Consider the following 15,823-nt stretch of genomic DNA (forward strand, 5'->3'; position numbering starts at 1 on the left):
ATTATTGTTTTGATCTACATTTTTTAAATGACAATATCAGTTCCTGCACGTAGGGTATTTTTTTAATAGACGCCTACATTGAAAGTATAGGCCTACAAAACTTTGTTTTATCCTTGGGGTAGGTGTACCAGCATTTTCTATCACATTGCAGCTCCAAGTGATCCCCACCATCATAATAACTATTTAATAGCTGCATCTGGATTAAACAACACTTGAGCGGCTATTTAATTTCTCCTTGGAGGGGTTTTGTCTAGACTTTCTACCACTTATTTCCCGGATATAACCTTTGCATGATGATAGGAGCACTGATCTATACCATAGGCAAAGTTCTTACAAAATTGGCGATTCACGCGCTGGGCCCTGGGAACTTTTTTTTTACCGGGGTGCTGCTGTAAGTTCGAAAAAAAAACCAAAAGTGGTTTCATTTAAAAAAAGGAGAGGGCCTACATTAAAAATTTTTAGATCACGCTTCGCGCTCGCTATTTTGAAACAGGCAAAAAAATCTTGCCGCCTTTGCCTCCTTAGCCCGGGGGAGGGGCCACTTCCATTCACGAGTGGATGCCATGCGCGACCATGAGATCTATAAAAGCACCCAAGCACGTATTTTCCATATTCTGAAAATGAACCCCTTAACAAGTATTGGCGTGTGAAACCCTACCCTTAACAAGTATTGGAAACAAAACGATAGTATTGGCAAGTATGCGATATTTCTATGTTATGTCACGGACGTCGGTCGTCGGTTTTCCCTTTACCTACATCATTGGGTATACCCTCGCAAATTTGACCCTAAACACGTAACTTTCCTAGCGAAGTATAGACCCTTTTTCATTATTTCAGTGTTTTTGACACCCTTATTACGTTACGTACGTAACGTGCCCTATCTTGAAAAAGACATTCTTTTTTACGTGTTTTTGGGTCGCGCATGGTATCCACTCGTCAATTAAAGTGCCCCCCCCCCCGGGCTCCTTAGTTAAAAACAATCCTGTTGCCGGCACTGCCCAAGATCGTGACCCCAGACAGCGTCCCTACAATGCAGAAGACTATAGTGTAGATGTTTAAAAGAAACAAAACAAAAAAGGAAGAAAAAAATAATAGGATTTATAGAATGCTATCCATTTCCTAAGGCCTGGTCCCACTGGCCAACTGATACAGTGGACAAGCTGTGGTGGCTCCATCCGTTTCCATCCGCCCTAGAATGGGCGAATTATCACAGTGGGCGGATGCTCGATGGAAATGCGCATGAAACACGTATGCAAAGAGTACAAAACGGATACATAACATTTTCTAACGAGGGGGCACACTACTGTTTCTACATTTTTACCTTACAAATTTTTATTTTGCTTCTCAAAAGGGGAGCACGGGACGGATGTGCCCCCCCCCTGGATCCGTCAGTGCCCAAAGGCTTTCCCGGTGTACATGGTGTAGGCTGTCCTAAGCCTTTTTCAAAATCTACAAAGTTGATGTAAACCTGCCTCTGTGCATTGTTCTATGACCTTTCTTATGACAAATAAGTGGTCGATGCATCCCCTTTCTCTTCGAAATCAAGCCTGTCCATTCCTTGGTTGTGCATTTATATACTTAATAAGAGATTCGTTGTATTATATCTTTTAACAAGATCTTGCTCGGTATAGAAAGTAGAGGGATTCCGCGCCAGATATTACAATCTCGCAAGGTTGCCCTTCTTTGGAATATTAATGACTCCTTCAGACGGCCATCAGGGATCTGCTTCTTTTCCCATTTTTTTTTCTAATAATGGTTGAAATACTTCAGCAGCAAGTTCAGGGTCTGCCTAGAAAAGAAATAAGTGAGATATAGTAAAAACAAAGTATTATAATGAATTCAAAACAAGTCTGGGTGAAAAAAAATCAGTTTGCTGAGGACCCTATTAGTTTTTTATAAGTGAGTGCATAAATCATCAATATGATAATATTATTTTTGTTAATTAATCATTCCTTATACCTAAGAAATAATAGAGGTTCATGGATTGTTCGTTGTAATGGAGCCCGATAAAATTCTTTATGTATGGTCAGTAGCAGACCGTGACCCGGAGGAGACAAAGCATTGGGGGCACTGCATTGTCTGTGAACAATGCTGTGCCCCCCCCCCCCATGCTTTGTCTCCCTCCGGGTCACGGTCCACCACTGTCTATGGTATCAATGACAAGTTTGTATACAAATAGTAACACTGGTATCATCCGCAAAGAGTACAAAGGATTGACAAACAATTTACAACTTGGGTCATAAACATCCAAATGAAAAAAAGCAACAGGCCGAGAACGGACCCCTGCGGAACGCCGTGTGATACATGGCTGAATGGATTTGACCCCGTTGACCACAACATACGATTTGATAAATAATTATCAAACCATCCAAGAGCGACCTGTTATTCCATAATGTTCCATTCTTTTGAAAGAAGTGTGTCAACGGTGTCAAATGTTTTTGAAAGATAATAAAATATACCAATGGTGAAATCAACCTTATCTATTTATTGCTTTATACGATCACACATATGCAATATTAGCGTGTGTTGAATACCTTTTACAAAAAACAATTGTTGTGAAATCCATATGATATGTTGTAAACATTTCAGATCTTCGAGAATATTAGTAATTAACAAAACTTTTCAAAGTCACCTTTCGTTTAAATGTGAGCAATTGTTGCTATCTAAAGTGCATTGGGAACCTCATTATATACGAGAGACATGACTGTTACAAAATGACACAGTGGATACATCATTTCGCACAGGGCGTCGATCCATTTTTCAGATTGGGGGGGGGCAAAAATCATGAATCAACTTTCCAAAGACAAAACAAACAAGCAAACAAACCCACACACACACACACATATATATATATAATATATAATTTATGTGACTTGTGAGATAGAGACACATTATCTGACCAACAAATTATGCGAGCGCGAAGCGCGAGCTGAAGTTTTGTAATGTACTGACCTGATAACAGGAAAAAGGTGCCTGTTTAGGACTGTTTGTAGTAACTCATTAGGAGAATACATATCTCACTACACAGATAATGCGAGTGCCAAGAGCGAGCTGAGACCTGAAAGTTTGATATTTTAAGCATTTTTGGTACCAATGATTAAGATTGGTATCTAAAACAAACAATAGATGCGAGCGCGAAGCGCGAGCTAAAAATTTGGATATTTCGATCTGAAAAAAAATTAGTTTAATGGACGATTTTAATAAAGAACAAGGTGAATAATATAAGATCCAATAAAAGATTATTGCAAATCGAAGCGGGAGTTCTTTTGATGTTTAAAAAACTGAAAACGGGACATTCTATTCACCTATTTAATCATGAAAAGTAAGGGTTTTTGCTACAGAAATGGGACGACCGCGAAGCGCGAGCTGAAAATTTGTATATTCCAATCTGAAAAGCGGACATTTTGAGCACGATTTTAAAATTAAGAATGAGTTGTGTATCTCAATCTCGCTTGCTGATTTCTGTGTAACATTACAATCATATTTTATTTTTTGCACATGCGGAATTATTGGGGGGGGGGGCAAAACAATATGTTTGCCCCCCAATATTTTCATTGGTGGGGCGATCCCCCCCCCCCCTGCCCCCCAGGATCGACGCCTCTGATTTCACAATAGATGGGAAAATAACATCAGAGCCACCATGACAGGAAGGGGGACCATTTAATACTTCATTTATAAGTTGGTTGGTTTGTTTAAAAAAGCATTGAATGAATATTGTTTTTTCCTAAAAGCTCATGAAGTCATTGCTAAAGTTGGAGATAACTTCAGCAAGATTTATACCCAAGTTTCCAAAGTTGTCGACGAGATTCATTGTTATAATATACATTCAAGTTATTGTTTTTTTTGGGGGGGGGTAGGTAGAGAAACTTAAGGTTTTCCTTTCGATTCTTTTTTCCATGCTTTATCATGTTCCCTTTTAAGATGTTAACTTTTTATCATAATACTCTCTTTTTACAGAGCTTGCAAAAAGTTTTTTTTGTTTATTTTGTATGTTTCTTCTTTTTTTGTTGATCGACGGGTGCTTAGCCAGGGGCCATGGGGGCGGTGCCCCCCCCCCCAAAAAAAAAAGTTCCTAAAAAGAAAATAAAAAGAAGGGGAAAGGAAGAAAAAGGGAAAGCGAAGGGAGAAACCGGAAGAAGGGTATAGCTTTTTTTCATTTTTGTCAAAAGAATAGAAACCTAAACTTCTTCTCTCTCTTCATACAAAATAACTAAATTGCCTCTCCCCTTATTTGTTTCCCACACATTTCTTTCTTCTCTGTTCCCCATTTTTTTTTACTGACAATATCGCTGCACATCCTTTTTATGTTTTTTTTTAGGCGCCATGAAACTTTAACGCGGGCTTTAACGCCATTCGGGGGAATGAATACTTCCTCCATGCAGGCCGTCTTCTATTAGTTTGCGAGTTAAAAGAAATCTAATGCAGCTATATAAGTCTTTGCAACCTAAAAGGAACTAGGTAGGTGTTTTTCTGTTTCCTTTTTCATATTTATTCTAGCTGCGCTTTGCGCGGTAAGAGGAATTATTTCAAAATTTCGGGAGCGCTCATAATTTCTTTTGAAAAATAAAAGTTTTTTAATTCACGGAAGGTCAATTCAATTTGTACTAGAGACGAAAGAGACGTCTTATTTTGATTTTAATTTGATGAGATACCAAAAACGTCCTGCTCCTACCCCCCCCCCCCCCCCCCCACCAGGCACGACACTTATCGCGCCCCCGGCCCTCCAAAATAAACCCTGGCTACGCGTTGTTGGTCCACGTCAGTATCTTTTGAAGATTTTATATTAGATATTTTTTAAACATAGATTGCTAAAATGCTAGAAAAAAAATCCATGGTATATGGATTTTTTTTTTCAATAGCAAACAACACGAAAACATTCATTACAAACACAACAATTTGAATAAAAAAAATCATAACCATTAATATCATGTCCGGAAAATATATAATAGCGGCGGCATGATTTACATATTTTCTATTTTTAATTTCATTTATGTTTTAATTATTATTTATCTCCGATACAAATGGACAAGATCGTTAAAAGATATGAGGTTTTACCCCCCCCCCCCCCCGATTAACACCAGTCAAATTGGATATAGAATTGTTTTTTCCACTAAAAATAAACATAATCAAATGAAAGACAGAAAGAGACAATTGGCGGCCCATAGACGTCTACGACTTTGAACGGAGCCCGCGGTAAGTTGATGTTAAATAAAAAAAAATTTTCGATTTTTTTATAAATTTGAGGAAGAATATAAAAGCCAGGAGAGTGAAAACATTTAAATGTATATCTCCCCACCTCCTTCACGGCTACCCATCTTTACTACTGTTTTTTAAGTGATATAATTTAAATTAAAAACAAGGTCTTCGATAATTGACCACGGCGCTATTATACTTAAAGCTTCGGCCTCGCTGCACCGCGCCCGTGTGGTGCGGAGCCGCTAGCCGGGCCGGATCGGAGGACTGGTGATCGAGTAGCGATCGCAACGGGTTCGCGTTTAACACATTTCCTATTCTGCCAACATGGGCAAAATTCATTGAGCCAGTGTATCAACATTTCAAATCCTTTTTTCATAAAATGTTACGATCTTTTTCTATTATATCTAAACTTCTTATTTCTAGTCAATTTACTCACATTTGCATCGCCAAAATGTTGTTTTTAAGGCCGTTTTCGAGAGCACCACCTGTCCGTCGTCACACGATGGAAGTCGCCATTTTGGAAAATATGACTCCAGAACCGGGTTAATCTTGCAAGTTACTTTTACTTGTTGACACCCTCTAGGGGCATCAAATAACCATGTGTTATGTATCATTAAAATCGGCAGACTTTCTTCTACAAGTTAGTGATTATTTCAGTTCAATATCGGCAAAAAAAAGGATTTTTTGGACACTTACGGTAAATCGTGTTTAAAGCCGTATAAACAGAAAATTTCCCAGGGAACAGTCAAATATCAGATATGAATTAATTCTTTGAAGTGTATTTGTATCAGAAAATCTAATTTTGATATATAAGAATGTGTCGCATAGCTGCGCAAGAGGCGAATGCAAGCCCATGTTGTGCCGCCTAGAGTGTGATTTTGGTGCCATGGCTGACCGAAAGGAGTGAGTGGGCGTGGTGGCCATGGGTGTGGTACTTGATGCATGTATGTTGTTAAACCCATTGAAATTAGTTGTAGGTGATAAGTTGTGCATTTGATTTCTGCATGAATTATGTGTATTGATGATAAATTAATGATAATTTCAACTTAATATTTCAAGAAAAAAAAAACAGGCGGGAATTAAAGCACGTTTAATTCCAGTCTCATTTTTTTTCATGGTGTACAGGCGCAGACCATGCATTGACTGCTGCCTGGTACTGGTATTAAAATGAATAGATACATGACTATATCTATATTCTGTTGTTTTGTGTCATCATATCAATAAGCTGTCTCATCAATTCACATGATGTACACAATAATGGGTCCCTGTTTTATTATGTTTACTAGGAGGGAGATTATTTTGTAAATGTGATTTTAAATGTAGTAGAAATTCAGATAATGTCAGAGACTTGCTTTTTAACTTTATATATTCCAATATATTTAATGTTAATATATTCTATAATTCTAAGCAGTGGAGTACATTTCTAGCTACTGTTGCAGCTCCAGCTGTCTGATCTCGCATTCTCAGATCTGCAAACAAAAAGAGACATCATGTGTGGTAAAATAATAGGATATTTGTTGGGAAGGAAGGGTGGGGGTTATCAGGAGGGAAGTATCAGTGATACTTACCAAGAAAGTGATGGTGCAGGGCACGTTGAAAATAACCGAAAGCACGGTGAAAACAATAATGCAGGTAGAACCAAAAAGCAGGCCAAAGTAACTTGCACGATGTGGTGATATTAATGGGATGTGACGTATTCCTGATGTAGATGTAGCTTGTAGATATAATGTACTTGTAGCTGTTGTAGATAAACTCGAAGAGCGAACGGGCGAAGCAAAGGTTGTGTTAGAAAACAGACGTCCTCGTCTCGCTCATGTCGACTCTCAAAGTGATCATAAGATCTCTTGGCTGGCCTGACAATGCAGCTCTGCTGAGTTGTGCACCCAAGCATGGATGAATGCACATGGCTTGGGGTCTATTGTTGTGCACACAGCCTCTTTAGTACATGAATCATCTATGTTCCAACCCATCCCACAGTACTATATGTAGGGAGCAGTCGCGCGTGCCCCAGACTGTGGTACATTTTACCACACTCCCCCCGACTTTAGAACATCGTTACTTCCCTTATTTTTGGACTGTCATCGTCCGGCCATATGTCATATGTACACATGTGGATCTAAGCAGTCCTCAGTGAAAGGAGGGAACGATAAATGTTAATCCACTGCCGCTCTCAGAGGTTTGCAAGAAACTGTCTGGAGTCGCAAGGGTCAGAGGATGAACATGCCATTTAGTCGGTATATTTATATGCCCAAATTTATTTTAAATAAAACAACTATCCAACTTCTCAGGTAAAAGGTCAAGGGGGGACTTATCAATGTGACTTTTGGATACAAGTATTTTAATCAAACAAACGCTGCCACATGATAAACTTGATGCTAATACCGAGACTACAAGAGGGATTTCTAAAGTTTTGCAAAAATATATTAATATCAAAATGGACTGCCAGAAGAGCTAAGGTCAAGCCTTACGCCCACAAGGGAAATGGACAACCAGAAGAGCGAAGGTCAAGCCTTACGCCCGCAAGGGAAAGGAGAATACATGAATGCATATATTCATTGATATGTTTGGGAAGACTTTGTTGGTGGCTATCATCCCACAAGTCAAGATCTAGAAATCTTACTCCTGTAAGGGAACGACACCTGAACAATTGTCTACGGAAGCCGATATGCACATTTCGTTTTAAACCAGAAAAAGGTTAAGCTTTTTGAGCAGACGGTTAATGGTGTAGCTTATCAATGTGAATTTATGAAAGGATCCTTTAATTATTGAACCTTTCACTTGACAAGTTTAGCCTCATCCTAAAATTTGTAATGTACATATGAACGAATGCTTGCAGCAGCCAGAAAAATGGTTGACCCAAAGGTCTAACAACATTTCTATAAAATTGACTTTACTCTTAACCCCTTCCAAAAAGATAAATTCTTAGACTTGTAAGAATTTGGGGCTTGATTATTATTACTGAATAAATACAATGTACAAATCCCAATTTCTGGGGCTAGTCCTCGGACAGGATTGGGTCTGGAGTCCTCTGATAGATCTCCGCCCTCCTTGCCAAGAGACAAGCAATCAGATTCAGGAGAATCTGTTAATATTTGTCATCTATCCAGTAAAAAGAGAACCTTAGTGAACTCTATCAATTTGCTTAGTTAACAATTTTTATATCTTCCTTGCAGAAATCTATAAGTTAACAGATTCCCAAGGAGGTTATAACCAGAATAAAGAAAAACACATTCTGGTTGTTGTGAAGTTTAAAAATGAATACATAGCTCTGCACAATGATGAAGTCTGAAGTCATAAAATTCAAGACCTCACACACATGTAACCTACATTAAATATCCCAGGAATATAATCGTGCCAAAATGTTAAGTAGCATAATATTTTTCACCTGATTTGTAAACTACATTTTGAAATCAATGGACTGGAAACTCATTGCTCAAGGTATAAGTTCTATTCATTAACTAATTCAAGAAAAGACCACAAATTAAACTCATCTATCAAAAAGATATATTAAGATTATTGACAAGTGTTTACATTTGTGTAATTCTTGTCTCCAATTACATATATGCTAAAACAGTGTCAGCTTTTCAAGTTAATTAATGATTTGTATAGCATAATGATAAATAACGTGTCCCATTATTTAAGTGACTTATGTATGTCAATGTTAAAGAATAATTGTATTAAATAGTGTCAATGACATCCCGAGTGATAATAAAAATGCAAATGAATGTCAATTTTGCAGCTACTCTAACAAAGACATTGTTAGTTGTCAGCACAAAAAATATTCTGAGGTAACTACATGTATTTTCACCACGGACAAGCACATGGGGAAATAACAAGTACTCTCAAAATAAATATGTGCTGAATAAAACCAACTGAATTGGAACTCCCTAGTAACACCCCTGATTAACATTAAGATTTAATAATTCAGACAAACTTGTCTGAACAATTTAGATTCACAAACTAACACCCAACCCTGGAAGATTTTTAGAGAAAGAATGCAAATTACATAACTCATTGCCCTAAAAGAGAAATTACTCCAAAGGTGAACTATTTACAATGTTTTCACCTATAGTCTGAAAAGTTTGTGTCACCCTTAAAGAGTTTAATAGATTGCCCTACTTTCTATAGACAATAGCAATTCCAACCTATTATGTATGTTCTGCAACCAGGGTTGAAGACAACAAATTTGGGTTTCTCAAGTCTGCTCTCAAATATTCAGAGGGTCTGCTTAAGAAACTAAACAAAAGAAATACATTTGTATTATTTGATTGAAATTGATCAATAGCTTATTTTCGGAGGCTTTCTGCAAATCCTCCAATTGACTGAAGAACCTGGTCAATGGAAATAGCTTTCTATAGAAAGCACTTAAAGAAATTATCTAAAGCATCTGCTTAATTAAAAGGGGAGTAGTTTTGTATAAAAACTTTGAACACAATTACCTGAGGAATCTGTTTACAAACATTATGAATGGAAATAACTTTGAATCATTTTGAATTCAGAAGCATTTTACCCCTTTTGATAAAACCTAAAGGGTGTGCTGTATGTTATATGCGCATGTTAAGCCTGGATAGAAGAAACTTAACTTCCAAAGCATTCCTCAATATAATTATTTAAACTTTAAAGGGATAAAGTAACAATGTTCACAGACATGATTTATTTTAAATCAATAAAATCACTAAATATTTAATGAAATTTTCATTATTCCCTACCCCCTCCTTTTTATTCATTTAATGTTTATTAAAGTGAACGATTGTCTTTTAGTTCTTCTTGGGTTTCGTTCCCCTGGGACTGATATTTTGGGGTTGTGTTCTCGACACTTTGAGTTAATTGTGTTCGAGACACCTGTGCAGATGACGAATGTAGGATTTTGATTCCTAATCACAAATGAAAGACTATCTTCAGATTTGGATATTTAGAACACCATGCTTTTAAATTTAAATCAAATTTGGTAGAAAATATGAATACTAAGCAATGGTGTAAATTCCCAAGTCAAAAATTGAACAAAATCAAAGAATACAGACAATTTGTCTCTGAATGATATGAGTAATAAATACACAAATTAGGTTACGAGAATTCTCTTCAGTGAATACCTTGTCAAATTTGAGCAAATTAATAACAAGGTATTTTCAAATTATAGTAAAGGAAAATCATCAATGCCAAAATACAATTTCTTGAAAGTATGCAGGCAAAATAATTTACGCAATTCCATGGTGGTACCAAGGTGGTACCGTACAACCTAAAAGGATAGCAACGGTGATCATGCGCAAACCTATGCTGCATTTGAAGGTCATTGCAAGAGAGACCTTGACAAGAGACAGTTACAGCACTATCCCAGCAGACTGCACGCTTACATGCATCTGGGTAAGGATTAAATCCTACATGTAACAAATCCAACCCAATCTTACATGTATTTACAACAGTATTTACAACAAACATTTCAGACTTTGATTGAAATAAAATTTCTGAACTATCAGAAATGTCATCAGAGTTGATAGTCTTATTATTTACAGTGTTAGCTCTCAACTCTGTTTTGGCTGGAGTGGCTTCTCTTTCTACCACTTTAGGACTTGAAAATAAAGGATCAGAAAAATTATTATTGCACTGCTCCTTTGCAGATTCAGAAATAATACGAGTATTAACAAATAAGGATGGACCCTTACTAGAAAATGAGGAAACACCTTCATCTAATTTGTTACTGAAATCAAACTTCCCCCTTACTGTTGAAGTCAGTCCCTGGTCAGGTATGGATTGGAAGCCCTCAGTTTCAAAAGTTGTGGTCAAAGCCACTTCTGATTCAACTTTCGGGTCAGAATCCTCCCCACTGGATTGGGAGCCCTCAGTTTCAAAAGCTGTGGTCAAAGCCACATTTATCTCAACTGTTGGGTCAAAGCCCTCCCCATTGGATTGGGAGCCCTCAGTTTCAAGAGCTGTGGTCAAAGCCACATTTATTTCAACTGTTGGGTCAAAACCCTCCCCATTGCCAGAGATCAGACTACCAGACTTGGGCGGATCTGATTTCTTTTTGGAACCCTGGCCTTCTGTTATTGGGGTTGAAGGTCGGCCTCTATCTTCAACCCTTCCCAGTTTGGGTAATTATTAGATTTTGAACGTTTACATGAAGCAAGGGTACTAATGAGATTGTCTAACTTGTTATTAATACAGGCCATCTCAGCCTTCCATTGAGACTTTCCAACTCCATCAGAGTCCCTTGAATTATAGTTACATGACTTTGGGGTAGAATCCCGCAAAATATCAGGGGTAGCCTGGACTGGACATTGTGTTCTGGGGTTTGGAAAATAATGTGAAGAAAATTGGCTATAAACAAAAGCAGGATGCCCTCGGTGAGTTTGGACATTCTGAGGGTACATGTATGTATTAGGTGGATCATGTCGAAACCTATGTCCCAATTCAAAAACTAAATCAAAGTAATCAATTCTGGGGTTGCTTTCAAATATAGCTGCACAAAATTCAGCAGCTTGCCCCTGCAAACACAAATACAAATTATTGATTCTCTGCCTGGCGGTCCAACCTGCTTTATCGGCATACCGAGAAAATTGTTGAAGAAAAACTTTCCAACTACCATTAATGCCATCATAAATTGGTTTGTCTAAAACAGAAACTTTTTCTTTATTAAACCAAGTGGAAGAGGTCTGCCATCGACTTCTAGAAAACATGTGGTATCCTCCACAGTTTGATCAAAAGTACATGTATTTTAAACAACCATATTTCAAAAATGTGAAACCCAATTTGAATTTTTAAAACAGAAAATTCTTTGCAAATTTGCTTAGTTTAAAGACTTAAACCAATCACAGTGAAGGAATATACATGTAAGTAGAATATAAAATTTCAGGCTGAAAATACCTTCCTACTAAATTGCATTCAGCGCAGAACAATTTAAAATTTGATATTAATGTGGAATTCCAAGCAGAAAATAAATTTGCTAATTCCACCTTGAGATTTGATAGCAAGAAAATTTACCAAAGAAAATCAAATATAGTCTACCCTGATTTCAATTCCTAAAATCAAGCTATCTTTTTTTTATTATTAAACAAGGAACTTCCTTGGAAAATGGCTGAAAATAAGTATCCACTTATTTTATTTTAATCCAGAAAACAATAATTATTTCAAATTGGAAAATGTGGTGACTATACAATATTCAACAAACTATTGAACTAATGCTCAGCCAAACAAGTGAAAGAAAACAAGCACAATGCAGCTTGGTTCATTCACTAACTGAGCCACGCCCAAGGCAAAAATTCACAAACAGAACACAGCAAAGAGCATGAAAATTCAGCATTCAGAATCACTCAAAAATTACACAAACAAAATATGGGAAAGAGACTAGAAAATCAAAGTTCCAAAATCTCGCAATTTTGCGCAATGTGGGAAATATAACAAAATTGATAGCTGGGATAATCTGGAGAATTTGATACAATTATCCCACTAAAATTGGACAGTAAAATTAGTACAAGTTTAAATCCAAAAAACAAATTGCGTATTAAATACAAGGATTGACTTATGCTTTGCAAAATGTCAAAGATACAAATTTATTTCTGGAGTCTCGCTCCCATGCAAGACAACAAGCATTCAGAAAAATAATCTGAATATCACTATCATATCACAAGTAATAAAAAATCAAAAGCCCAATGTACTTTATATCTTTTAAGCACACTCAAAATTATCCAATCTACCCCCTTCCAAAAATTTATGAAGGAAGCAGAACACTCCCAAAGCACACTCAAAATAAATGAAACAAATGAATTGAAATCTAATGGGATGCCAATTTGCGCAAAGTAAGATTCGCAAGCGCCATTGTGGTAAAATAATAGGATATTTGTTGGGAAGGAAGGGTGGGGGTTATCAGGAGGGAAGTATCAGTGATACTTACCAAGAAAGTGATGGTGCAGGGCACGTTGAAAATAACCGAAAGCACGGTGAAAACAATAATGCAGGTAGAACCAAAAAGCAGGCCAAAGTAACTTGCACGATGTGGTGATATTAATGGGATGTGACGTATTCCTGATGTAGATGTAGCTTGTAGATATAATGTACTTGTAGCTGTTGTAGATAAACTCGAAGAGCGAACGGGCGAAGCAAAGGTTGTGTTAGAAAACAGACGTCCTCGTCTCGCTCATGTCGACTCTCAAAGTGATCATAAGATCTCTTGGCTGGCCTGACAATGCAGCTCTGCTGAGTTGTGCACCCAAGCATGGATGAATGCACATGGCTTGGGGTCTATTGTTGTGTGCACACAGCCTCTTTAGTACATGAATCATCTATGTTCCAACCCATCCCACAGTACTATATGTAGGGAGCAGTCGCGCGTGCCCCAGACTGTGGTACATTTTACCACACATGGTAATTATACAGAATACAGAGTGAACATGGACAAACAGAAAGAAAAAAAAATTTACTTGCAAAACTTAATTTTCTACTTTTGAATGATATAAATCTTACAGATACCGGGAAGTATAGTGGGACATTCATTTTTATTTTCTGATTAAAGTCTGTTGAGGAATGAGACCCCCAAGAGTTGATTAATTTTTTTTAACAACGCAAAGCGTTCCATGCATTTCTCTTGTCTTATTCGAATTTGTTATCTTTCTTGTATACTATATTTTCACAAATAGAAGCTGTTTGAATGAGAAAAATATAAGGATAACACAGCCATGCTCTACAAGATCACCTCTTGTGTTGCATTTTAGTCAAATTAACTTAGTCACCTACATGAAAAAAAAGTATGGAAGTTTCTTAGATCTACAAGTACCTGTAGATCTGCCACCCAATGGGTACTAGTCTTGGTGGCAGAAAAGTTCTGCGTATAGCGTCCCTTTAAGAGGCCATATCTTCAGTTATAGTGCTCCAATTGTAATTTGGTCTTCACCATTGAATTTGTCTTGAAAAAACCTTTGAAGTGATGTATAATTTGTCTGTATTTAAAAAAAAAAAAAAATCATGTAATATAGCTAGATCGAGACATGCTCCGCCGAGTCTTCGTCATACATAGCTTGAGGGGGGGGGGGATGAAGGGAGAATTAAGGAAGGAAAGAAAAAAAAAATGAGGCCAGATCTAAGTTAGATCTACAATACGTGTAGATATGGCTATGCGGTAATGAAATTGAAAGATAGAAAGGTTTCCTTCAAGTCGAGGAAGGAAATATGAATTATGATCAAACTTTCAAAGACAAAGGAGAAGAACTAACAGAAAAGAATGAAGGAAAAATTATAAATTATTTTTGTTTAAATAATGGTAGAAGTTTGAACTTTGATGATGAATTTTAAGTAAATGTTGTTTGTAATTGGAATTCATGAATGTATTCATAAATAGCCTACAGTTCACTACAAGTACAAGAAATTTACCTTTGATACATGTATTTAATTTTAAAAGGTCAAGTCCACCTCAGAAAATGTTGATTTGAATCAATAGAGAAAAATCAGGCAAGCACAATGCTGAAAATTTCATCCAAATCGGATGTAAAATAAGAAAGTTGTAACATTTCAAAATTTCGCTTATTTTCAACAAAATATGAATGAGCCAGTTACATCCAAATGAGAGAGTCGATGATGTCACTCACTATTTCTTTTGTTTTTTATTGTTTGAATTATACGATTTTTACGAATTTGACGATTAGGACCTCCTTGCCTGAAGCACAAAATGTTCAAATAATGGAATTCCACTTTTTCAGGGAGGAATGAAACTTCATTTCACATGACAATGACGAGAAAATAACAATATTTCATATTTCATATAATAAAATACAAAATAAATAGTGATGTCATCAACTCTCTCATTTGGATGTAAGTGGCTCGTTCATATAACTATTTTGTTGAAAATAAGCGAAACTTTGAAATGCCATAACTTTCTTATTTTACATAGGATTTTGATGAAATTTTCAGTGTTGGGCAAGTCCAAGAATTCGCGCCCGTTACGTATGGGACATTTCAGAGGCTTTAATGACCTGAAAAATAGTGTTAAATGACTTTGATTAGATTGAATACCCTCATGATGGTAGACATCTAGGAGAAGAATAATCATGCAAAAAATTGTGACATATGACCTTGATCTTGACCTTTTAGAGCGAAAAGATGCGCCGTTACGTATGGGACGCAGAGAAAAGACAATTTTTAATACATTAGTTTCAAGTTGAGAATTCTCTGAAAGTATTTCACTTGACAACTTGAAACTTAGTGTGATAGAAGTCTCAATACTATAGTACATTTATGGCAAGTTTCATGTCATAAGCCAAATCCCTCTAATTACAGACTCTAATTAAACAAATTAATGACATGTTACGTATGGGACAGTTACGTATGGGACATTTTGTCCCCATAGAGAACGTACACAATTTTCCCCATAATTCAAAAATTGAAATAATTTAAAATATGGAAATAACAAAAGAGTTTCTTTCTTTTTAAATGTTCTACTGAGACATATTTGATATCACTGAAGGGGAAATTAGCCATTTCAACCTTTTTATTCCTTGTTTTTCATGGTTTTATGAATTTCTTATGTATTTCTATTGTTTTTATTTTTTCATATTTTTCCATTTTCACATTTTTTTTGGCTTCATTTGTATTCATTAATCAGTATTCATAACAAATCAGTGTTTAAAAACTAAAGAAAAGG

Source organism: Lytechinus variegatus, chromosome 4, assembly GCF_018143015.1.
Source record: "Lytechinus variegatus isolate NC3 chromosome 4, Lvar_3.0, whole genome shotgun sequence".
NCBI classification, from domain to species: domain Eukaryota; kingdom Metazoa; phylum Echinodermata; class Echinoidea; order Temnopleuroida; family Toxopneustidae; genus Lytechinus; species Lytechinus variegatus.